A 6,000-nucleotide genomic window follows, 5' to 3' on the forward strand; every position below is an offset into this window, starting at 1 on the left:
CATAAAACCAAATTTCATTCCACTAAGGTGTCTCAGGCTTTTCATGTATACTCATTTTATAGCCACTCATCACTTTTTACTGTTATTATTATTTTTTACCTTTTCATTCAGTCAGATTGATGCTGTTTGTCCTTTGCTGAGTGAGGCTATAAATGTGAGTGCACTGTAAGTGTAGGACCTGTGGAGGTGTTTAGAGTGTTTGTGGAGGGGGTGGAAGTGAATTGGAAGTCTTTTGGGAACATTTCTGGTTTATTTCATGTCAGCAAGATGCTATAAAACAACAGAAAAAACAGCAAAATACAAGGTGAACACATTGACTGGTGAAGCTTAGCGTTTTAGCATACTGTGTGTAAAATCATTGGCAATCTAAAATGTTATTGAGTGACATATCTGTGTGATTACAAAACAAGCGTGCGTCTGTTGGCGTCATCACACCAAAAATATATCAGGCCTCACATGTAACTTCTCACTCAGTAATGATATGGTAGGCCTTCAAATGCAATGAAACGTCAGTGAAAAAAGACAAACAACAGTGGAAATCAGTCACGATTAGATTCTCTGGATTTGGGTCTACATGGAAACTGAAAGGTTGTCAGTCAGAACACTTTCATCCATAATATCAGCTCACGGGACACCAGTGTTTGCTCTCTGGCGTAACAACAAGGTCCACTGACAGCCATATTTCTTCTGAATGTGTCATTTTACCTGGTGGCAAAACAGTGTGTTGATCTAGGTTTCATGACGATTGGCTTTGGCCCACATTTCCTTTGCAGTTACCACAATATTGTCTGTCTTTTTTTTTTAATATCATAAAAAGTTTACGTACCTTGCACTCCAAGTATGACAGGGCATTTTTTTAAACATAGATGAGTTATTAAGGAGGGCAAAATTTGCCAGTGATGTCCAATGTGCTCTTTATCTTGGTAAATAATAAAAAAAAAACCTTGCTGACATTGCTCTACCTGATACTAAGTAGATGCATAAAGATACTCTGCAGGAGGCTGAATCGCGCTGTCATATAATCTGCTGGCTGCTGCTTTTTACGGCTGATTTCCCCACACTGCTTTATAATCACATTGCTTATGTTCTACACAAACAGTGTAATATGATCTACACTGGAATTGGTAATTTGTGATAATTTATGCAGGTGTTTTCACAACCTCTGCCATGTTGTAGTCACTGAGTTAGTGGGTTTAACAATGTTTTTTAATGTATGATTATTAAATAATGGTAATGCAATGTAAAATCAATGACACAGATTAGGCCCTTAGAGCTACAGTGAAAAGGAGGATCATTTGGGGAGGACTCAGACTACAGCTTGCTATTCCTCCACATTGAAATTGGAGCATCTGACTAGGATGCATTGGGCATGTCCCTGGGGCAGATCCAGGATACAATGAAGAGATTATGCCTCCTGGCTGGCTGTCTTCTCAGAATAGCTGGAAGAGGTGGCCAAAGTGTGGGAGGGAATCTCTGATGTCAATGCTGCTTCTGCAACCTGGACCTGAATGCTCAGAGGATGGATGGATAGACGGATGGGATGTGGTGTCTTTGAAGTTTAATGAACAGGAGCTGGAATAATGTTATTAGAGTGAAGTTGTGTTACATTTATTTTCCTAAGGAGGATTAAAAAAAGAATAATTTTGAAAAGAGAACTTAAAACAATGCTGGTGTGGTTTACCTCCTAACTGGTTTGACGACTCTTCATCCTTATGACATATTTTTGTTTAAAATCCAATTAATTAATGTAGAATTCAGTCATTCACAATAATTAGAAATTTAAGAGAAATTAAAGTTACAAATGGGAGCGAAATGCTGCCAAAAGTATTCGCTCCTCTGCCATCCCACTTATGAACTTGAGTGACATCCCATTCTTAATCCATAGGGTTTAATATGATGTCGGCCCATCCTTTCCTGATATAACAGCTTCAACTCTTCTGAAAAGTCTTTCCACAAGGTTTGGGATTGTGTTAATGGGAATTTTTTATCCTTCTTCCAGCAGTAAATTTGTGAGGTTAGACACTGATGTTGGACAAGAAGGCCTGGCTCACAGTTTCTGTTCTAATTCATCCACAAGGTTTCTGTCAGGTTGAAGTCAGGAGTCTGTGCAGGCCAGTCAAGTTCTTCCAGACCAAACTCACTCATCCATGTTTTAATGGAGCTTGCTTTGTGCACTGCTGTCAAGTTGGAACAGGAAGGAGCCATCCCCAAACTGTTCCTACAAAGTTGGGAACATGAAATTGTCCAAAATGTCTTGGTATGCTGAAGCTTTAAGGGTTCCTTTCACTGGAACTAAGGGCCCCAGTCCAACTCTTGAAAAACAACCCCACACCATAATCCCCTCTCCACCAAACTTTACACATGGCACAATGCAGTCAGACAAGTACTGTTCTTTTGGCAACAACCAAACATAGACTGATCCATCAGACTGCCAGATAGAGAAGCTATCTTTATTGCTGCACCTGATGCTTTGCATTGCACTCAATGATGTAAGACTTGCAGCTGCATGCAGCTGCATGCAGCTGCCCAGGAATGAAATCCCATGTCATGAAAATCTCTACACACTGTTCTTGTTCTAATCTGAAGGCCAGATGAAGTTTTGAGGTCTGTAGGGATTGACTCTGCAGAAAGTTTGCGACCTCTGCGCACTATGCGGCTCAGCATAACCCCGCTTTGTGATTTTCCGTGGGCTACCACTTTGTGGCTGTGTTGCTGTCATTCCCAGTTGCTTATAGTTTGTTATAATGCTACTAACAGCTGACTATAGAATATTTAGTAGCAAGGAAATTTCACAAGGGTACTGGTTGCACAGGTGACATCCTATCTTATCACCATGCTGGAATTCACTGAGCTGCTGAGAGGAACCCATTCTTTCTGCATGCCAAGGTACTTCCATCCATCCATCCATTCGCTTCCGCTTATCCTTTTCAGGGTCGCGGGGGGCGCTGGAGCCTATCCCAGCTGTCATAGGGCGAGAGGCAGGGTACACCCTGGACAGGTCGCCAGTCTGTCGCAGGCCAAGGTACTTGATTTTATAAATCTGTTGCCATGGAAGTGATTGAAACAATGAGTTAAATTATTTGGAGGGGAGCTTGAATACTTTTGGCGATGTATTTGTATCATGGTTCTCAAAGTCAGGATCACTTGATGATGTGGACAGATTCAAATATTTCTCCATAGCTTGGCAGGAATGGTTTGCCGCACCTTGACTTAAGTGAATGATTTTATGATATATAAGAAAATAAGAATCTACAGGATGAAGGTAATGACGGTGAATTTCTGATGGTAGCCTCTTCCATAGCTTTAGACTTCAGCTTTCAGTTCCTACTCTTGTCACAGCATTAAAAGCGGGTGTACTTTCTTTGTCACATGACTGTACATCAACTTATATGATAAAAAAATAACTGAGTCTGAAAGACTGAAAATCATTCTGCTGTTACCACTACATTGTTCTACCTAATCAAGAACACAATAAAAAATTATTATTTTTTTAAACCCATATGATCACTTATCAGAAGCAGCAATAAAAAGAAAATCCAATGAATCTCTATGTCTGGGCTGTCCTACACTGTACAGACGTTTGTCCTTATTGGGCAAATGTGTCACAGTTCCAAAGAAATCCCAACAGAGTCATAACGCTGGGGCATATCAAGAATTTCTCTTTAACATTAAGACAGGAACTTTATGAGCGTACACTCAGGGCAGGGATAGCTCAGTAGGTAGAGTGGTGGCCCCATGATCGGAAGGTCGGGGGTTCGATTCCCCTGAACAGCTACCCTGAGGTACCCCTGAGCAAGGTACCGTCCCTACACACTGCTCCCCGGGCGCCCAGAGGCTGCCCACTGCTTCACTGAGTGAATGGGTTAAATGCAGAGAGGGATTTTCCCCACGGGGACCAATAAAGTACACTTTCTTCTTCATATTGGACATCCCAAGGAAATGCCCTTTATGGTGCTGTTTGTGCAGAGGAGATATAGTACAAACATGTTTTTGCCACAACTCTACTCAGCGTAGAGTTATGGTCAACCACGTGATGCTGTATGTGAAAGTTATTGTTGGTGCGGTGACATATGATCTGTGGAAGCGTCCATGGTGGCCAAAAGGAACATGTATCTGAACTATGTATGTATGTTTGTTTATGTGCCAGTGATTTATACAATGTACACTCTGAGAGGCACGGCAAGAATGTGGGACCGGGAAAAACTGTGAGAACGAGTGATAAAGCTCATAGATCACAATAGGTGAGGCGGAGCTTTCATTTGCTGATGCGTTTCTTTTTCTGTTTCTTTCATCACAGCTCCAGGACCACCTCCCCCTCAAGTCCTCACACATTTACTGCCTGCTACTTCCCTTTTTTTTAACAGTACAGTACAGCGCTCTCATAATAATCTTTCCCTTTGTTTACTAAAATGACCATTAAAGTGATGCATTAGTAGTTGTGCAAGAACCCTTCATGGTACCTTTAACATGATGACATAACTTACTTCAAGAAATATGACAATATTCTAAGAGGTTAATTTAAAGGTACAAACAGTTTTTTTTTTTGAGATTGTATAATAGAAATGAAGAATATTGTGCTCACAAATATACTCTAATTACAGGGAGTGCAGAATTATTAGGCAAGTTGTATTTTTGAGGAATAATGTTATTATTGAACAACAACCATGTTCTCAATGAACCCAAAAAACTCATTAATATCAAAGCTGAATGTTTTTGGAAGTAGTTTTTAGTTTGTTTTTAGTTTGAGCTATTTTAGGGGGATATCTGTGTGTGCAGGTGACTATTACTGTGCATAATTATTAGGCAACTCAACAAAAAACAAATATATACCCATTTCAATTATTGATTTTTACCAGTGAAACCAATATAACATCTCCACATTCACAAATATACATTTCTGACATTCAAAAACAAAACAAAAACAAATCAGCGACCAATATAGCCACCTTTCTTTGCAAGGACACTCAAAAGCCTGCCATCCATGGATTCTGTCAGTGTTTTGATCTGTTCACCATCAACATTGCGTGCAGCAGCAACCACAGCCTCCCAGACACTGTTCAGAGAGGTGTACTGTTTTCCCTCCTTGTAAATCTCACATTTGATGATGGACCACAGGTTCTCAATGGGGTTCAGATCAGGTGAACAAGGAGGCCATGTCATTAGTTTTTCTTCTTTTATACCCTTTCTTTCCAGCCACGCTGTGGAGTACTTGGACGCGTGTGATGGAGCATTGTCCTGCATGAAAATCATGTTTTTCTTGAAGGATGCAGACTTCTTCCTGTACCACTGCTTGAAGAAGGTGTCTTCCAGAAACTGGGAGTAGGACTGGGAGTTGAGCTTGACTCCATCCTCCACCCGAAAAGGCCCCACAAGCTCATCTTTGATGATACCAGCCCAAACCAGTACTCCACCTCCACCTTGCTGGAGCTCTCTGCCCTTTACCAATCCAGCCACGGGCCCATCCATCTGGCCCATCAAGACTCACTCTCATTTCATCAGTCCATAAAACCTTAGAAAAATCAGTCTTCAGATATTTCTTGGCCCAGTCTTGACGTTTCAGCTTGTGTGTCTTGTTCAGTGGTGGTCGTCTTTCAGCCTTTCTTACCTTGGCCATGTCTCTGAGTATTGCACACCTTGTGCTTTTGGGCACTCCAGTGATGTTGCAGCTCTGAAATATGGCCAAACTGGTGGCAAGTGGCATCTTGGCAGCTGCACGCTTGACTTTTCTCAGTTCATGGGCAGTTATTTGGCGCCTTGGTTTTTCCACACGCTTCTTGCGACCCTGTTGACTATTTTGAATGAAACGCTTGATTGTTCGATGATCACGCTTCAGAAGCTTTGCAATTTTGAGACTGCTGCATCCCTCTGCAAGATATCTCACTATTTTTGACTTTTCTGAGCCTGTCAAGTCCTTCTTTTGACCCATTTTGCGAAAGGAAAGGACGTTGCCTAATAATTATGCACACCTGATATAGGGTGTTGATGTCATTAGACCACACC

The sequence above is a fragment of the Astatotilapia calliptera genome, chromosome 8, assembly GCF_964374335.1.
Source record: "Astatotilapia calliptera chromosome 8, fAstCal68.1, whole genome shotgun sequence".
Classification (NCBI taxonomy): domain Eukaryota; kingdom Metazoa; phylum Chordata; class Actinopteri; order Cichliformes; family Cichlidae; genus Astatotilapia; species Astatotilapia calliptera.